The sequence below is a fragment of the Ursus arctos genome, unplaced genomic scaffold (genome assembly GCF_023065955.2).
Source record: "Ursus arctos isolate Adak ecotype North America unplaced genomic scaffold, UrsArc2.0 scaffold_23, whole genome shotgun sequence".
Taxonomy (NCBI): Eukaryota; Metazoa; Chordata; class Mammalia; order Carnivora; family Ursidae; genus Ursus; species Ursus arctos.
Genome location: NW_026622908.1, coordinates 26872920 through 26893345, shown reverse-complemented (window position 1 = coordinate 26893345; position 20426 = coordinate 26872920). Strand labels below are relative to the sequence as shown.

Here is a 20426-nt window from a genome sequence, read left to right as displayed (position 1 = left end):
TTATATCTCTTCCCTAGAAATGATTCTCTGTCCTGCGAGGCTGCAGGACCACCCAGCGAGAGTGGGACCAAATCAAGTGGAACATCTGACACACTGAATGTATGTGAGTACCACATTAACAGCTTTTAAAACGTGAGAAAAAATATCTTGTATGTGATTTAAAGTGCCTTGGAGTCAGCTGTGAATTGATGTGCTTAATTGCAGGATCCTTAGTATGGGTGAGCTCTCACTGGTGGCAGCGGGGTTTGCGTGTACTGCTGTGACAGGGCTGGATTTCCCCTCAAAGCACACACACTGCATTTGTGCCTGGGACCACTTTGTCTCTTGCAACTGCTCTGCTTCTAGTAAAACGTGGAAAGCTGCTTTCTGACCCGGACTGCATGTGTTCTCACCTACTCCCCTCTCTGACTCCTACCGAACCCTCTATTTACCCTCCTTTTATCCTTCCGTCCTTCTGGTCCACCAGACACTATGTTAAGCTTTAGTTGTCTCCCTGAACCAGAAGTCAGCCAGTTGTACTGGGGTTCTCTCTTACCTTTCTGTTCTCTCTCAAGCTTATCCCCTGTTATACTTACTCTGCCAATTGCCAGGGTAATATTTACTTAACGTCGCTATTGGAGTATCTCATGGATCCTTCACTAGATCAAATTCCCCCTGCAGGCAAGGATCCTGCCTGTTTGCTGACATATCATAGTTAGCATTTCCATGCTGCCTGACCCTGCCTGGTCCCTAGTGGGATTTGACCACTTAAAGTATTCCCACACTTTCATGGTTGTTCAAAATATCTGTGCTTCTTTGACTCCTCTATCTTTCCCAGAATTGCTCAGTTACAGATAAAAAAGCCTCCTTCTTTCTAGAAAAGATAAGGCTATCCAATGTGAACATCACTAAATTTTTCTTCCCTGGAGTTTAAAATATCTCTGTTTCTATCTGTAGTGTATTTCTTATTTCCCAAAATAACCTCTTACATTAGATTTTAATCCCAGGGGCGCCTGGGTGGCACAGCGGTTAAGTGTCTGCCTTCGGCTCAGGGCGTGATCCCGGCGTTATGGGATCGAGCCCCACATCAGGCTCTTCCGCTATGAGCCTGCTTCTTCCTCTCCCACTCCCCCTGCTTGTGTTCCCTCTCTCGCTGGCTATCTATCTCTGTTGAATAAATAAATAAAATCTTAAAAAAAAAAAAAGATTTTAATCCCAACACTTTACATTTTTTACCAACTTTATTAAATCAGCTATTCCTCCCCGATTTGCATCTCTCCATTTTCCTGGTTCCCTCCACACAAAACGCAAACATACACATGTTGCCCTTACCATGGAAAAATTCAACTAACCAAACCAAAACAAACCTCTTTCATCTCACAGTTCTTAGTTTTTTCCCCCAATTTAGCTCCTTTTAGCCATTCAGACTTCTTTATGGAACTGTCATTGTTCTTTGCCAAGTCATGGTAAACTCCACAAGAGAAGGGGTTCTTTTTATTGTGTTTTGCAGTATATTTCCAGTATCTGGCACAGTATCTAAGATGGTAAGGGCTCAATGATTAAATGAGTTAATTTTAGCTACCCTTTCACTTCCCACTCTCTACCTGAGTGTTAAAATTTTGCTTCAAGCACTGCTTAAATTACTCTCACCACAATAGTTCCCTTCTCTGTCATTCAGTCTGCAGTCACATTGCAAATACTTCTCTTATATACCGTATCATAATCTGTCTTAATTCTTGTTTACTATATATGCCTCATCACTTCCCCAGCATCTCAGGAGGTCAGGACAATAATTTGGTTATTTCTTTAGCTCTCCCATCTCTTAACAAAGGACTTGCCTGTCAATAATTACTAATGATTTGAATTAATACTTTAAGCCTTAAAGGATCCTTTAACATTGTGCTGACCACATTAGATTCACCTTTGATCAAATATTTTGTCCTGGAAATAAAAATATGAACATGAATTAGGGTAGCCTTTTAAAAACCATTTCAAATCATTAAAATAAGAATTTTTAAAAAACTGCTACGCTGAATGAATCATGATATATGTGCTTTGTATTTTTGATCCCTGCATTTACATAATTAGAATTATCTATCCATGTATACACATATACATGCAATTATCTATCCATATACACACATATACATGCATAAAAATGTATTCGTGATCACTTGATAAAAGAAAAACTCATTTCGAAGAGAATAAAATCATAAAATCCTCTTCTGGGTCCTTTAAATGCACCCAGTAGGTGCCCACAAGGTAGAAAATCCCCAAGAAACTTGCGCTAGGCACCTGAACAGAGACTTAGGGATTACTCCACACTCACCGTCTCTCTGTTTTCCTGTTGGCCTTTCCAAAATAGGTTCTCATGTTTTTCCCTATTTGCTTCTCTTCTTCCTCTAACTCATGTAGATCAGCAGCCTGAGTTGAGTATATTTGCCCCAGGTCCAATCTTCTAAGACTCCTTTTTGAAACAGTATTTCCAGTATTACCTACAGGCTACACACGCTGAAACCCATGGATTGAATTTTCTCCACCATGCACCTTGCTCGGGCCTTAGGAGACCTTAGGAGTCTCTGGGAAGGGATCAGGCAACACCAAAGTGATTGTTTGGTGGCTTGTGGGCTAAATAATTTATTGTTTAATTACCTTTTCTGTTTTCTCATTAGCTGTAATTTTATGTAAAGCAAAATCATTTATTTAAGAAAAATATGGTGGATTGAATTTATTTTTCCCCCTAGCAGAAAGCGGCCCATGTGCAGACTTAAAATTTGAATTCTGTTGCTTGTGTCATGCTCACTCATAGGATCACTGTTTATCATAGGGGAGTCTGCAAAATCTGAACAATTCCCAAAGCAAAAACATTTTAAAAATCTAGAATCATTAACAATTAAGGGGGATCCATAAAGACAATGTGGGAGGTCTCTCAGTTTCTAATACAGTGACTTGGATGACTCTATGGTCTGTGCCTCTTCTGTAACTACTTGGCACAGGCATTAGGCTAATTCTTGCAACTCTATATGCATAGGATATATCACAGACACTAACCTAGAAGAACCCCAATTTACTGTCTGGGCCCCATTTAGTTGTTTAGTTGGATATCCTTTGTTTACTCGTTTTATGCTGCCCTCTGCTCTGGAGGCTGACCTGTTAAATGCTAGATTAGAGGGCTTTAGTCCCTTTTTTGGCCAAAGGAGAGCACCAGCAAGAGATAATAAAAAGGAAAAGTGAGATCAAGGTACTCACTCCGTAGGATCCCTTTCTGTATATTTATCTAAGATTGGCTAGATCCTTCAGCCACAGATCTGTTTCCATCAAAGCTACCTTCCATGGGTGAAACGTGTGGACACTGTTTACATGAACAGCTCCCCCACCTAGGCCTTTCTGACCTAGAGGTATTAATAACTCTTTTTGTCTTACTACTTCAGAGCCCTGCACCCCAGTTCCTTTACACCCTGGGTACCTCTTTGTAAATAGTTCCTTTTAAATTAACTCTCCACGAACGTGCCAGATATTTCCTATCAGGGCTGTGTTATAATGTCTCTCTTAGAGATTCTTTAATTACTGTCATATTGACTATAAGTTTGCAAAATTGATCACTAATAGTAGTAAGCAACAAATTAAATGTAAATATTTAGATAATAGGCATGAACTGCATGTTAATACAAAAAGAAGTCTTGGGAAAATATGATAAAATATTGCCTTAGCCATGTTTGTCATTTCCTTCTGTACATTGAGATTGGCCTCTAAACCATGTTCTGAAATTGAATTATTAGAAGGTGGTACCATTTCCTCTGTACTTTTTTTTCCCCCCAATGGATGGATAGCATTGAATTTCTACTGAATCTACCAGGGTTATAAATCAAACTTTCACCCATTTAATTTTTCCTTTTAGAAGGTGTTAAGAGATAATTGACTCATATGTCCAGTGGTTGAGCTCTTTCAGACCTTGATAAAACCATCAGTTTGTTGGTATGGGTGCCCCTATTTACCAAAAAAAAAAAAGGAAGTCTTGGCTATCTTGGTATTGTTCACATTCAACAAGTTAGAGATTTTTTTTTAGTGTTTTGTTTTTTGTTCTTTATTTAATTTTTTTTTTTTTTTTACTTTTAAAGAGGAGATGTCTCAAAGCAATAGAATTGGATCTTTTCCAGCTGAGAAGAATTCAAATGAGAAATATGCTTTTTTTTGTTCAAGTACACACATTACCCTCTGAATATTTTTTAAAGTCTGTATTAAAGGAAAGAGGCAGTTCTTAATATTAAACTTAGTCCTTTATCTAATCACTGACCAAAATATTTCCACAGCATTTGAGTGCTGGAAATTTACTTGCTGCTTTGAAATCATAAAAGAGGTTATAAACCTATTGTGGAGAGTTTGAGAAATTGAGGGAAAAAAAGTTTATACCTCTAACCTAGAACTATTATAATTTTTGTACATTTATATCATTTTTTAATATAGTTTTAATCTTAGTGTATAACCAGAATTTGCATCCATAGGCCAAGAGTTTTTCTGAATTACCATATAGTTTTATAACAACTAATTTTAGGATATCTTTAAGAAAACTATTTGTCACAGAGTAAGTATTCAATAAGAGCTTTTATTTCATGAAACAGTTACTTAGTGCAGAGTTAAAAAAAAATAGACACTTCCATTATAATGCCATTCACTGAGAAGCAACTACTTCCATATTGTGAATTAGCCAATTCCACAAGTTTTAAGATGCACATGTGGCTTTCAAAATTTTCCGGTTTTAAAACTGCAGCACATCTTACAATAGTGTAAAATAGTTTAGTTTTCAGCATGTTTTTATTTTATATGCTACGTAAAAAAGCAGGAGGCTCATGATATTTTAATATTTCAGTTTCTGAGATTACCAGACATAGGGGTGTGTGTGTGTGTGAGTGTGTGTATGTCTGTCTGTGTGTGTCTGTGTCTGTGAGGTCAGAAGTGGCAGTAAATTCTGATAGATTATACCTCATCACTCACATGCCGTCTGTTTTGGAAAGGAAGTCCTTCCTATTTTAAACCATAAAAATTGCTACAAAAAACCATAAACTTCAGATAATGAAATAAAAAGGGGAAGTCATTAATTTCACTGCTCGAGTTACAGGGCTTACAAAATTTTTTTAGTGCATTTCTCTTTTAAACTTTTAAATGTTTGACGTTGTGTATATTTTAGGTCTACTTACAAAGAAAAAAAGTATTTACCTTGATTCCTTAGAAAGAAGTATTAAAAATAAACGAAAAGATTTCCCTCTGTCTGGGAGAACATCTTTTTTAAAAAAATGAGTAGTCTAACACACATACCTCTCCTCCCAGTAACTCAGGGCGAATCAAGTTCTGTGTGGAGCACCAGAGTGAACTATATATAAATGCCAAAAGGATGCCTCTGAGTACTTCCCACTTGCAGGCAAAATCATCATTTAGTTATAATAGACATTACATTTTAATCAATATGCCCTTTGCTATTAATCCATTTTTGACTATCCTAAGAGCCTTTAATAACAGGTTGGGAAAAATCACCCAGCTAACGAGTAATTCCAGGGAGAAGGGGGCTGGAGTCCCTTTCATTTCTAATTCACCATGTACAGAATTGACATATATATTTTGTATTCTTGATACTCTTGGAAGAACCTAGCATTTCTTTGTGTACTTGAGATGCCTTTCTTGGCAACTTAAAAAAAAAAATCCTCTGTGATTTTTATTGGTGATGCAAATTCGATCAGCTATCAACAAATACACATCTTCTTAGCTCCGGCAAGGACCTGATGTTTGATGATATCTTTAGTTGTCAATGCCTGCTGTGGCTTACTTTATTTATTGATTTTATTTAGTACAATAGCAATGCACATTCATTTAAGAAATATCAGAATATTTCTTAACAAAAAGCTCTTAAGATCCTTAATACTCAGGATACTCCATCACTCAACATAGTGTCCGTTATCACTGATGTTCACTTGGGTATTTTCTGTATTCACATACCTTTTAAAAAGAAAACATATTTACAATAATTTTTTATTCAACGATTTATTGTAAATATGTTTTCTTTTTAATAGGTATGTGTGCAACATTTTTAAAAAGTTTCTATGGTATTTCCTTATAGATATCTATCTTGATTTATTTCACCCAGACTCTAGTGTTAAAAACATATTGTATCCAAATTTATATTATTAGAAGCAGAGCTGGAATAAACATGCTCATAACTTTGGGTGCTATCCTTCACTATTTTAGTAGAATCAACTACCCCAAATAATATATTGGAGTAACACACATAACTTGAGTATTTTACATCCTTGCTAAATCTAGAAAGTTTTTCTCAGCAATGTAGGGGAGTGATTCAGTGTTTAAATATTAACTAATTTGATGAGTACTGTCTTAGTCCATTTGGGCTGCTATAACAAAAGGCCATAGATGGGGTGGCTTAAACAACAAACATGTATTTCTCGCAGTTCTGGAACCTGGGAAGTCCAAGATCAAGGAGCCGTCAAGTTTGGTGTCTGGTGAACAGCCCCCTCCTTGTCCATAGATATCTGTCTTCTTGCTGGGTCCTTACATTGCTTGAAGTACCAGGAATCTTACTGGGGGCTCTTTTAAGGACATTAATCCCACTATGAGGGTTTCACACTCATGACTTAAGCACCTTCCACTTCTGAATACCGTCACATTGGAGATTTAGTTTCAACATACGAATTTTGGGGAGGGGAACACCAACATTTGATCTATAGCAGATGGCAATGCTGTTCTGTTCTATTATTTTGATTTTTCTTTATCATTAATAAGCATTAATATTTTTTATACATTTCTTGTCTATTTTTGTTTGTCCCTTTATTAGTTGCCCATTTATGTTCTTATCTGGGTCATGTTTACCGAGGACAAAGAAAGAGGAGAGAATATAATGTACAATATAGAGGTCATAGGGAAGAAGCAAAGGAGGCATTCTCCCCAGTAAAGCATCACTGCCTGCTCGAAAGTAATCTCTTCCCCTGGAGACTTGTGATGAATTTGGCATTTGTACTGAATGCCAAAGCAAACATGCAATTTAGCAAAACTCTAGTCTGACTGGTTCTTGGCATTTATGTTGATTAAAGGAAAAACAAGGTAGACTTTGACTTTCTTTTTTTAACCACCTGTTAGCAGGTGGTATCAGCACTGTTAACAGTAAAGGTTAGGATCCTTCTACATTAAAGTAAGTGTTCAAAGGAAATCAAAAACATTTATTGACTATCTACAGTGTTTTAGAATGTAGAGTAAGAATTTACTGTTATATTCTATTGTCAATAGACTTGTAAATATTCAGCATTTTATCCGTCTTTATTCTTCCAGGGCCTAGAATAATACCTGGCATACAGTAGAAGTTCAATAAATACATAAGTATCTTCAGTTTGCAGATGTTAAAGACTGATAATCAGAGAGATTGAATAATTTTTAACATGGTATCACAACTAGGAAGAAGTAATCTCAGGATTCAATATCAATTTGTTCAGACCTAAACTCTATGCATACATATTTCCTATAACATCTCTTCCTTACTTTCCTCTTGTTATACATTTTTTTTTTCTGGCAAAATAAGCTAGATTATACCATGAAACAACCCAGTGACATCAGTAAGCTTAAAACAGGGAGGGTTCCCTGTTGTGCATAATGGGCGATAAGTGCAAGTTGACAGGGGGCCCTCTAGGTGGTTTATACTCCCTAGACCATTTATAGTTACCAACGCTAAGGAACAAAGAGTTTGCAGAATTTTGTCTTGGCCTGTTAAAGTTCCAGCCAGAAGTGACATCTGCTCACATTTCACTGGTCAAAGGAAGTCATTTAATTTCTTGAGTGTCATGAAACTTCATGGAGCCTGGAGGGTGGGAAAGTGCATTTGGGTGGGCCCAGGGAAATTGCAAGCATACATAGAAGTGAGAGAGAATGGCAGGAGAAGCAGATCAGAGAAGGAGATGTGAAGATGGTGCACAGAAGAAAAAAAAGCTACAAAGTTGTGGTCGGTACCTCCCTCTCATCAACAAATTCTCAGATGACTCTGCGATAGTTAATTTTATGTGTCAACTGGACGGGGCCGTAATACCTAGATATTTGAGCAAATATTATTCGTGTGTCTGTGAAGGTGACTTTTGGATGAGATTGACGTTGAAATCTGTGTACATTGAATAAAGCCTGTTATCCTTCACAATGTGGGTGGGCTTCATCCAACCAAAGCCTTTTTTTTTTTTTAAGATTTTAATTATTTTAGTAATATTTCAAGAAAAGATTTTATTTGTTTATTTGACAATGAGAGAGAGAGAGAGAGACAGCGCACAAGTAGGGGAGCAGCAGGCAGAGGGAGAAGCAGGCGCCCTGATAAGCAGGGAGCCCAGTGTGGGGCTCCATTTTGGAACCCCGGGATCATGACCTGAGCTGAAGGCAGATGCTTAATGACTGAGACACCCAGGTGTCCCTTAAGATCTTAATTATTTATTTATTTTGAGAGAGAGAGAAAGCATGCACATGAGTGAGCAGGGGGGAGGGGCAGAGGGAGAGAGAGAGAGAGAGAAAATCTTAAGCAGACACCATGCTAAGCAGGGAGCCCGGTGTGGGCATGATCTCAGGACTCTGAGATCATGACCTGAGCCAAAATCAAGAGTCTGACTCTTAAGCAGTTGAGCTACCCAGGTGCCTCATACCAGTCAAAGCCTTAATAGTACAAAGACTGACTTTCCCTGAGCAGAAAGGAATTCTGACTGCAGTCTGTCTTTGTACTGGAACTACAAATCTTCTTGAATCTCTGGTCTGCTCCCTTACACACACACACACACACACACACACTCTCTCTCTCTCTCTCTCTCTCTCTCTGTCCACACATGTACGCACAGCAGAGCAATTCCTTCATTTAAAAGGGATCATTTTTGAATAAGTGAAAGATAATATCCATAGGCATTAGTCCAACTTCTCACAGGCAGTGAAATCTTCAGGCAGAAGAGCACCAAGGTTAATACAGAGAGGGATGCAATTTATGTGGTCCAACAGGACCACACACACACACACACACACACACACACACACACATCCTGCTGATTCCGTTTCTCTGAAGAACCCTGACTGATACAGACTCCTATTCCCATGCAGAAGCACATTTACCCCTTCCATGAGAGAAAACTCAGAGGAGGCAACCTGTTGCAGTGTCCAGCTCAGAGTCTCAGACTCTGAAAGAGACTCTATAGTTTCTTAATTGAGTCTGGCCCTGGGAATTCTTGGCCTGAAGGTCTATGAATCAAAGGGAAAATTATGTGTTCCTCTTACAGCTGAAAGGTAATGATCAAATGCTGATGGGAATAAATACTTCCTGAGGCTCACATATGTTTTCTGATTAGGTATAATTCTGCTCTGTTGGAAGGATCGGCTCCTCTGTTTATGGATTCCCAGTCCATATTCTTTTGGTTTATCCTTTTGCGGGGAAGTCTTCTTCTCCTTCTCCTCCTTCTCCTCCTCCTCCTCCTCCTCCTCCTCCTCCTCCCCCTCCCCCGCCTCCTCCCCCTCCTCCCCCCCCCCCCTCCTCCTCCTCCTCCTCCTCCTCCTCCTCTTTAATCATTCTCCTTGGTCACATCTGAAATGCACCTGAGAGAATACGCTCTCCTCGGAGGGATGAGCAGCTCTTTTTAACTCACCTTCTGCCCAGGAGTCTTTAAAATTTTAAGTATTTAGAGTCTTTTTCTCAAAAACTTAGCTGGCTCCTTACCTGTTTGACTCTGGTAGATTCCATGTGCTGTTAGCTAAGCTACTGTGGTGGTACTTTTTATTTCATATTTGTTAGCTTTTGCTGTATTTCTTTAGTTTCTGACTCCAGTGACTTCTTTCTCTTTCTAGGTTGGGCTATGGGCACCTAGGTTTCACCAGGAGGACCATTCCCTCTGCCTCTTGTCCATAGCAAATGTGTCTAATGGAAATAAATTACAGGACAGCCAGCGGGATCCTTACTCTGAGACACCGTGATCCCTTCAGGGCTTTTCACAATGGGTGTGTTGGTCATACTTTTGATGACTACATCTTGAGTTTTAGTGGACTTTGCCCCTGAAGGTTTTGCTTTATATTTTATGCTGCAAGTCCCTGAATCCATCGACTGTCTTTATTCTCTTTAATTACTAATTATATGCTGGTTAATTATTTTCTGAGCTCTCTATCTCCTTTTTTTTTTTTTTTCTTTTTCCTGGTGCTTTGCCAAACACAGACAACACAAAAGATTAGCATTCTATATTCTAATTTTGCCCTAAAGTTACAAGTTTATTATTTCTCTGGAATGATTCCCAACTTAGAAGAAGTGACATCTTCACCAAATGCTTTGCCATTACATAAGACAGGTTATCATTTTCTCACTTTTAATAATTTGTCCACTATTTGAATCTTTTTAAACCAAGGTTACATATTTTAGGTCTTGATATGGCAGCATTCTACTTCTAGGTATCAAGTTCTTTATGAATATGACTAGAATAGTTTGGAAAACACAACTTTAACCTATCTGTGGCTAGAATAGCAAAGGAGTATTAATTTTTTAACTTGCACTGTATGTCCATGGTAGAGCTGCACTATTCCATGTCGTTCTTATTCATGACTGCAGGCTGGGGGAAGTTTCATTTCTATGCTTTCATGGTTGCTGAGGAAAGATAAGCAGGAACGTGAAAACTGCACACAGACTTTCAGCCCTTCCACCCAAAAGTGACATGCGTTCCTTCTCCTCATGTGTTCCTGAACAAAGCCATGTATGGGGCCACGTTTAACTCAAAGGGATAGGAAAGTGCAATCCTGGCATATGTCTGGAGGGAAAACTAGAAGTCTTGAGTGAATACTGTTAATAGTTGCCACATTTCTCATACTCACCACTCCTTTATTTTTGAGAATGCCAGACTCAGATAGATCTCCGAGAGGGTGATATCATTTTTCTCTGGAAAATTTATGAACTTGAGAAACTGAATTGATGAAATTGAATTATCTTAAGAATTAATGAGCTGCCAGGAACTATGCCACAGCAGTAGCAGTAAAGATTCACCAGATTCAGGACTTTCGCTTTCTGTTAGCAACATTCTTCTTCCTCTGCTGCAAACATATTCACATGAGTTGTAAACACTGAGCACACAGCTCTACAAAACTAGTAGCTCTGGTTGAAGAAATAGCTTTTTCAGTGTTCAGACACTGAGGAGAGTCAGTCATTTTCTGGGAGCCAAGTACGTTCTCACCATACAGTACAGTAAGTCTTTATTACGATGCTATTCATTATCTCTATTCCAAAAATCTGAAAACTTCTATGATATGTTGGGTGTGGGGAGAAAAGGAAGGGGAGGGAAGAAAGGAACGAAAGGAGATGGAGAGAGACAAAAGAGGCTTTTATTGTTCTTAAATTTCGAATCACATATATCTACCTGTTTTCTCCGAAATTAAGAATAAAATCACTTTGTCATATACAGAACCGGTCTTCAAAGTATCTGATAACCAAGAGTATTCCCAAACTTTGAACTTGTTGTAGTTAATGAAATGTTGTGTCATTTGTCGTTAGCAGGCATGAAGGAGTGAGTTTATGTAGGTTTGCATGGAATAGCACAAAACAGAGGACTCCAAAAATGCAATTCTGGCTTATAAAGAGTCTATAATTTATTGAACTATATCCCCCTCAGAGCATTGGTACTAATTTACAGGGATCCAGACTGTATTAGTTTTTTCGTTGCTGATGTAGTAAATTAACACAAATTTAGTGGCTTAAAATAACCCAGTTGATATCTTACAATTCAGTGTGACTGAAATCTGACACAGGTCTCACTGACCTAAAATCAGGGCGTGAGGAAGTGCATGTCATCCTGGAGGGTCCATTTCTTTGCTAATTGAAATTCAGTTGCCTGAAGTTGTAAGACTGACATCCCTGTTTCTTTGCTGCCTGTCAGCGGAGGGCCACTCTCGGCTTCTAGAGGTCAGTCACATTCCTTAGCTCATGGCTGTCTCTACCTTCAAAGCCAACGATGGCAGAGGCTAGTCCTTCTCACAGTTTGAATCTCTCCAACCTATTCTTCTCTCTCTTCTACTTTCAAGGGCTCATTTTATTAGTTTGGGCCTACCTGGAAAATCAAAGATAATCTCCTCAGCTCAGAACCCTTAACTTTAATCCCATCTGCAAAAACTCCTTTTGTCATGTAAAATAATATAGTCACAGTTCCAGAAATTAGGACATGGACATTTTGGGAAGGGGATACATTATTCTGCCTACCACAGAGGTCTAGGTGTGATATCCATGTGATATCTGAGATAAATGAGTGAATAGCATCATCAGAGTTTCCTGTTCGAAGAAAACATGAGACCCGCTACTGAGATTTGGAAAATCGTAAATATGGTTTACCCTATCAGCCTGGGGAAAGTAATTGCATGTCTTCTTCACTACAAAAGTACAGAAAATTTATTATGCTTAGTCCAGAACTATTTTCTAGTTGAGGCCCCGTAAACTAATGCCTAAAGGAATGTGCAAACAAGATGCTATCTCATTAGGAATGTGAAAGTGCTTTGTGGGGCCATAAATAATTATAGAAATAAAATGGGTTCATTTAATATCTTCACTGTGTTATGATTCTGAACGTGTGGCCATATCTGCTGAATATGTCCTACAAATATGACTACAAATATGAATGTGTGATTAAATTGACTGAGGTGGAGTTAATTAACCTAGAGAAGAGAAAAATTAAGGAGTATGTGAAAGGCGTCTTTATTTTGATAAGGGGCTAATATAAGAATGATAATTAGAAATGTGCTATGCATTCTTGGGGGGTTGAAGTGGTTCCGGTGAATTCTTGCTTCCAGGACACTGATTTCTGTTCAACATAGGGAAAGATTTCCTAATGATCTGAGCAGTCTAAAAATGGATGGAACTGCATCTTGAGATTGTAACCTTCCTGTTGTTAGAGGTCAATTAAGCAGTGGCAGATAAGCCCTTAGCAGGGATATTATGGATAGACTTCAAGCACCACAGAGATGGATTATATACAAGTTTTAGTAATGTGGCCCTGTCTTCCTAATTAATTATCCAATTCTTAGTCTGACAATCTTTTTTCCTAGTTTTTTATGTTTTGTGAAAATGTAAATATTAAATCCCAAGTTCTCTGAAATGAATTAATGGCCACAATTATAAAGGGTAATACTTACATTAAACGTGTACTTATATAATAAAACTAATTATTATTATTAATTGATTACTGCACACTATTCGTTGGTTAAGATTTATTTCATGTGAAGTGTTATCCCAGCATTGTGCTTGGTCTTGTGGATACAGACAGACCCAGACCTCACAGAGTTTACAGATTTGTGGGAGAGACAGACAATAAACTAATGAACAAAAGAACAAAATCAATAATCACCGATTATGTTATAAAGAAGATAAGTAGGATGACAGGTTAAAAAGAATAGCAAGGAGGCCAATTTAAATAAGGTAATCAGGGAAGAACTTTCTGGGGTGGGGGGACCCTGACATTTAAACTGAATTTGCAGCATAAGAAAGGGCCAAGTCCTTTATATAATCTTATGAGTTCCTAATCCTTACAGTAACTCTATGAGTTAAGAACTCTTGTTCCTTAATTTCAGAGAGAAAGAAACTGAGGCTTAATAAAGATTTACCTGCTCGAGTTTAAAGGCTAGAGACTAGGATCTGAATCTTTAGGATCCCAGAGGCTTAAAAAGCTGGAACCCATGGCATTTGGTTGTTTGGCTCTGTCTGGCTCTGCATTTCTGTGACTGAAACTGACTACAGCAACTTGGAGAGAGTGAACACACGGGGCCAGGTTCTTCCCTCTCTGTGGGCTCGTGAATTAACCGCTAACTTCAAGAATCCTAAACTTTAATGAGGTTAGAGTACTAGGATTCAGAAACATACCTCAAAGCAGCTGGAGCTAGTTATCATTTTTGTTATGGACATAGATTGTGGGAAACACATAGATACGGTAAAAGACAATCAATTTCCCACTTTTCTTTGATACCACTTTGATATTGCTGAGTATTATAAGTACATCGGTCTAATAAAAGTAATTTAGGTAACGGGGAGAGAGATTCCTGCTGAAGACAAGCGGTTCCTTCTCTTGGGTTTAAACTCACCTTTCAGGGTGGAATCAGGCAAGGTGGCGAGTCTGGATGATGAAGAGTGCTGTGCTGTGGTCCCGGCTACCTCTGCCACTGTCGAACATTTGGGGAAGCTGCTTCATTTCTCTGAAACTCAGTTTTCCTGTTGTGCTCAGAGATATTCTGACATTGCTAGCAGCCAATCTGGTAAAGCCAATCTCTTCCTCACATTGAAAAAGTTAATGGAGGCGGCAAATGTGAGTTTAGGAGTCAAGATTCATGCAGCAATGGATCTGTAGGGAGGAATGCCATCTTCGGATGAGGCTGCTTTAAGACAGCATAATGCGCCTCATAGATGCTCAGCAAATAGGGGGACCACAAAAACTGATACGGACAGTTCTGGACAATATCATTGGTGTAAATTTCCCCACAAAGTAGAAAATAGGCCACATTGTTAACTTCACATATTAGATTTTATTTCTTCTTTTGAATGTTTGCTGAGATGTCTTTAAGTACGTCTATGCCTTAATGCTAGCATTATATACAGATGTTCTTCGGCGTACAATGGGGCTATGTCCCAATAAACCCCTATTTTCCTAAGCTGAAATATCGTGAATTGAAAATGAATTTAATAAACCTAACCTACCGAACAATGTAGGTTAGCCTAGCCTACCTTAAACATGCTTAGAACACTTGCATTAGCCTACAGTTGGGCGAAATCATCGAACACAGAGCCTATTTTATGAAAAGTTGTTGCGTATCTCATGTAATTTATAGAATCCTATGCGGAAAATGAAAAACAGGATGGCTGTGTGGGGACAGGATGGTTGTCAGTGTATCTATTGTTGACCCTCCTGATTGCCTCCTACTGGGAGTTGTGACTGCTGCCACTGTTCTGCGTCATGAGACAGGATCATATTATGTATCACCGTTCTGGAAAAAGATACAAAATCAAAATTCAAAGTATGGTTTCTACTGAATGTGTATCACTTGTGCACCATCGTAAAGTCGAAAATTGTTAAGTCCAACTAAGTCAGGGACCATTTGTATTATTTGCCAGACATCCCACTCTTTTTTTAAATGCAGAATACACACACACACACACACACACACACACACACACACACACACACCAGCGTTACTTTAAGTTTGAGTAATCCCATGTGTATACCATTAACACACACATTATCATAGTAAAAAATCACAAAAGCTTATTTTGCTTTATGGAACTAAAGGGTTGTGTCTCAGATGTCACTTGTCCTTATGCATAAGTTCATTGGGCATTCTTACTGAAAGATAAAACTTTTCAAAGGGCTCCTGATCTACCAGTCATACAAGATTAATGTGATCTTCTTGTATTCAGCATACAGATACTGAGTTATTTCCATGAGCCAGGCATTGTCCTAGGCATGTGGAATCCAAAGCGGGCATTAACACATTGTTGTTTTGCTCAATAAACAGTTTTGATATGCAAAGTATGCCAAACCCACACTGTTTTCGTTATTACAATGGTATTGAATAATGTAAATACTGGGTGTCTACTTTCTGTGTAGACCTGTGGTGAGGGCTTTGCACCTGTTACTCAAAGTACTGTATTTCCCAATGCCACGGGGCACTACTTTTATGTTATATAAATGGCGACTCAATTGTGGAGTGTGGTAGTTCTCAATTATCCTGCTTAATTATCACGAGAATCAAATGGGCAGCTTTTGTTATCCTGTTTTCTAAGATGAGAACAGCGAGCCTCAAAAATGTGAAAATTACTTAACTTTTAAGTGCCAGAGCTGGGTTAAGATTTGGATCTGACTAAGGCTAAAGCCTGAATAATTTCATTCCTCCATGAAGTTTGTTGTTATAACACTATCATATGACACAGAATTAATAATCTAAGTACCCCAAGATTATTTTATAATGTAAATCTTACATAAGAGGCCATTGATATCGTTTATCTTAGGAGAAAAATAACGCCTTGCATCTGCTCTCAGCTCTAGGTAAATGCAATAGCCGGAGGTCCAGCCATGTTTTTAAAAGAGGAAGATTCACAAGCTGAGAGGCAATGTAGAATGTTTTTGTAACCTTCTCCTTAGAGAGAGCTACCTGGGAAAATCTCTCAGGAGTACTCTATCTTCGTCACAAATACACATTTATGTCTTTTTCCAGGCGCATTGTGGAGATAAGAAAAAATAACCTGATGGCAGGTTTAGGGCCGTCAACCCAAAATTTTAGAGTTTAACAACTGAAAATTGCACCTCCTATTGAGTTTGATAAAGAGAGATATATATCAAGGTTGATGTTTGGTCTTGTTTTTTTGTCTGAACCATCACACTCATCAATTCGTATTGTAGTCGTTTTGTTTCTAGCACAACGAAAGAGTATTTTTATGTGGCCTCAGTAAAAGTTTATGTAAATATATATTTAATGATAACACACATCAGCAGAGGTTAAAAGGCAGTAAGACACATGAAAAATTTAAAGCGAATTTCAATGTCATGAATCACAATTTAGGTTCTAGAACAGGCGATGGAGTACATGGTGCTAGTTGTGCTAACCCCACATTCGCAGACCTGCCCACCCACACAGTTTATACCTTTGAATATACCCAAGATAGTTCATTAATCCTGTTTCTTTTTGATGTTTAATATTTAATGGAGAGAAGCTGTGGTATCTCAAAAAATAAGAAAAGTTGGTGCTCATGATGATCCTGCGTGGAAAAATCACCTTTATTTAAACACAGATTAAACTAATGAATATGTCTACTAGAATGTTAACGCAGGTATTTAGCAGAGCAAAAGAACATCAGCTTAATGAGTCCAAAAGCTTTGTTCCTCCTTTGACATAGTTGTGTGATTTTGCTTTCGTGACCGTGGTTTTGCATTTCTGCTGCTTACTTTCTCCACTTTTATATTCCAATGAAACTGCAAATATTCTAGTTTGTGTGAACAAACTAGACAAATATTATTGGAAGGAACTCATTACCACTTTCGAGAAACATCTCACAGTATGTATCATGGTGGGTCACTAGCTCTGTGATTCAATCAGTATACATTTTCACTATGAAATAAGCCATATGATATAGTTCAAAAATATATCAGAAAATATTATAGCTTTCCTCTAAAAGAAGGCTTAATTGAATTTTGTCCACTGCAATTATCTACATTCATCTAAAATTGACTTTGATATACAGATTTCATGTTGTTCTTAAAAACTATACTTTATCAATGCTTGAATATGAATATCAAACAATTTTCCACCTTCAAATTAAGGTTGATTGAATGTTTCAAATAGTCTTTGTGTTACCAGAGCGGGTGTGTGTGTGTGTGTGTGTGTATATTTTTCCCCCCGAATTTCAATTAACATGTCTTATGAAGTCTTAGACTTACCCTTCCCTCAAAGGATTGCTTTGCTTTTTGGACCTCAACCTCAAATGGTAATAAGACTACATTTTCCTTGAATCGCTTCACATGTGTTAGTTGTGTATCAGTAACCAGATTATACACTTCTTAAATAATAGCCGTAGGTCTTTTCCATCTATATATTCTTCTGTTGAAGTTCTTCCTGATTCCAAGACTCTCCCTTTTCTCTTGGGTAATGTGTTGAATAAACTAGATGCTCAATATATATTTGCTGGATCAAATCATGTTTTGTTGTTTTTTTAATCTCCTATAGTAACCATGGCATTCTAGATCATATAGAAGGGAAACAATAAATGCTTATTAATCAATGAGAGATGTTTCCCAAGCCTACATGTGAGAATCTTATCCTCAATAGCATTACATCAATATTCCTATCAGATTATATAACCATTTCTCTCTCTCTCTCTTTTTTTCAAGAGAGGGAGAGAGAGAGTGTGCATGATCGTGGGGAAGGGCAGAGGGAGAAGGAGAGAGAAAATCTTAAGCAGGCTTCATGCCCAGTGTAGAGACTGACATGGGTCTCATGACCTTGAGATCATGAACTGAGCCGAAAACAAGAGTTGGACACTTAGCCAACTGAGCCACCCAGGTACCCCTACATAACCATTTTTTTAAAGGTCTTATTTTGATCTTTGATGTGTGGGACTCAAACATAATCTGATTCCTGATTTTTAAAGTACAATTATAAAAAGAAAGAAAGAAAAAATAAAGGATTTTCCCCATGGTTATTTAAAATAAAATATTCACAGCCGTCTATTATATTTTCTGATCATAATCAGGGCAGCCAGGTAGAGTGAAAAGAGGATTATTTTCTGAGATCCTAAAAACTTGGCTTGTCATTCAAGTATTGACCTTCAATACTTTTGTGAATTCAGCCAAACCATTAACCTTTTTGAGTTTCAGTTGTCTCCTTTGAACAAATAGTGTAATAATTATATCTGCCATGCAAAATGGTTTTGAGAATTAAAAAACTATCATATGTAAAAGGACTAAAAAGAATGTCTCACAAAGACAGAAAGTCAAAAGGTGTCAGTTCCCAGATTTCTTCTTTCTGCTGTGCTTGCATAATATAATCAACTAAGAAAATATAGCAAATCATTAAAATAAGATACATAGGGTGGGTCAATATACTTCATTGATAGGAAAAAATATTGTGCTGTTTGATGTTTCTGTGGACACTCTATCCTAAATGTATGGATTATGCAATTGGAAAATTTTCATTGTGTTATCTGCTTGATTGCTGTGTTTTCATTTGCTTTTTTTTTTTTTTTTTTAAGATTTTATTTAGAGAGAGAGTCAGGGGAGGGGCAGAGGGAGAGAGAGAATCTCAAGCAGACTCCACACTAAGCATGGAGCCTGATATGGAGCTCAATCCCAGGACCCCAAGATCATGACCTAGACTGAAATTAAGAGTTAGACGTTCAGCCAACTGAGGCAACCACGTGCCCCTTGCATTTTTTTAAATAGACTTCTCCTTTTCACCGTTGTTCCATCCTTTTCAATGTACTTCCTATGATCATTATATGAAAGTAAATTGTATCTCAGCTTCAACTATTATCTGTTGAAGTCTATACTAGGGTAAATTCAGTGAAAGCAAGCTATTATTCACCAACTTGGCAAGACTGCCACCTAAAATATAAAACAAATAGAATTTTACATAAAGGAGGATTGATTCAAAAGTGGATAATGTATAGCTGACCCAGAGTAGAGAAAATTTACTAATTTAAGCAAGAAAGAAAGCATAATAAATTGTTTTCAACCCCTAACCCCAAAGCTTCAGGGGAGATGTAACAGGGATTTTGTCCACACTAAAAGATGATAATACAAAGAAAAAGACACCTGCAAAATATTAGTTGTTCCATATGCTATCTCATTTTGCATTAACTGCTAATGTGGTTATAATGTCAGGAGCAAAATTAGACTTTATTCTGCCTATCTCACCTCTTAGTTGTATGTTCCCTAAATGGCACGGGTAATGTTCCTATAACACGCAGCACAGTACTTTGCTAGGAGTTCAATAAATGTTTGTTGAATTGAATTACCACATTAACATGTAAATTGTCAGATTGCAGGGTTTACAGCCTGTAAATCTTATTTTAAAATCCAGGTTTACACAAATTTGCATATTATTTGGAAAATGAATAAATTAAGCCCAAATCAGTGTCTAATTTATATGCATTTCCACAAACTCAGTTTAATAGTTTAAAGCGTTACCATTGACCAACAAGTTGGATAGAACACCAAGATGACCTAAACCACTTGGGAATTGACAATGTTTAGAATATTGCCCAGAATTTTGTTTACTTCCCAATGAATATTTTTTCCAGATGAACTTTCTTTGGGGATTTTTATTTTCTGTTACTCATTTACCACTTCTTGAATCCTGTTGCTTTGTTGACCGAATGTGTTTAGTTCGACAGACATTGCTGCATGCTTCTCCAGTAAGTAAAGCTGATCATGTCTTATAGGTTAATGATGAATAGCCAATACAGTTTAAAGAATTACCCCCCCCTTTTTTTTTAAGACTTACTTTCTTGCCAAGCTGTTCTACTGAATAGTCATTTTTCATTCAAGAAAGAGAACATGCTCCTGGCTTGTGGTGTTGCAACTGCATGTACCTTTTCTTCTGAGAAATTCATATAAAATTATGATAGGGGTTGCCCTCTTTACTTGTCAAAGAAAAATTTAACTGGCTTCTTCACAATTTCCTCCACCCTCCTTCCCATTCTTTTTTTTTTTTTTTAAAGATTTTATTTATTCATTTGAGAGAGAGAGAGAAAGAGACAGCCAGTGAGAGAGGGAACACAGGCAGGGGGAGTGGGAGAGGAAGAAGCAGGCTCCCAGCAGAGAAACCTGATGTGGGGCTCGATCCCAGAACCCCAGGATCACACCCTGAGCCAAAGGCAGATGCTTAATGACTGAGCCACCCAGGTGCCCCTACCTCCTTCCCATTCTTAAGTATGTAAG

At 37.8% G+C, this 20426-nt stretch overlaps 1 protein-coding gene across 4 annotated transcripts in view; it reads left to right on the top strand.

The window, feature by feature from the left end:
* Positions 1-20426, top strand: part of LRRC4C (leucine rich repeat containing 4C) — a 1128307-nt gene that overhangs the window by 454028 nt on the left and 653853 nt on the right. For 2 of the 4 annotated variants that reach the window (XM_057317294.1, XM_057317292.1), the window contains exon 2: positions 18-103. The gene's annotated coding sequence lies outside the window, so the exon portion shown is untranslated. Of the gene's footprint in view, positions 1-17; positions 104-11069; positions 11207-20426 lie in introns of those variants that run through there. The other 2 variants (XM_057317295.1, XM_048215326.2) reach the window with 1 other exon arrangement.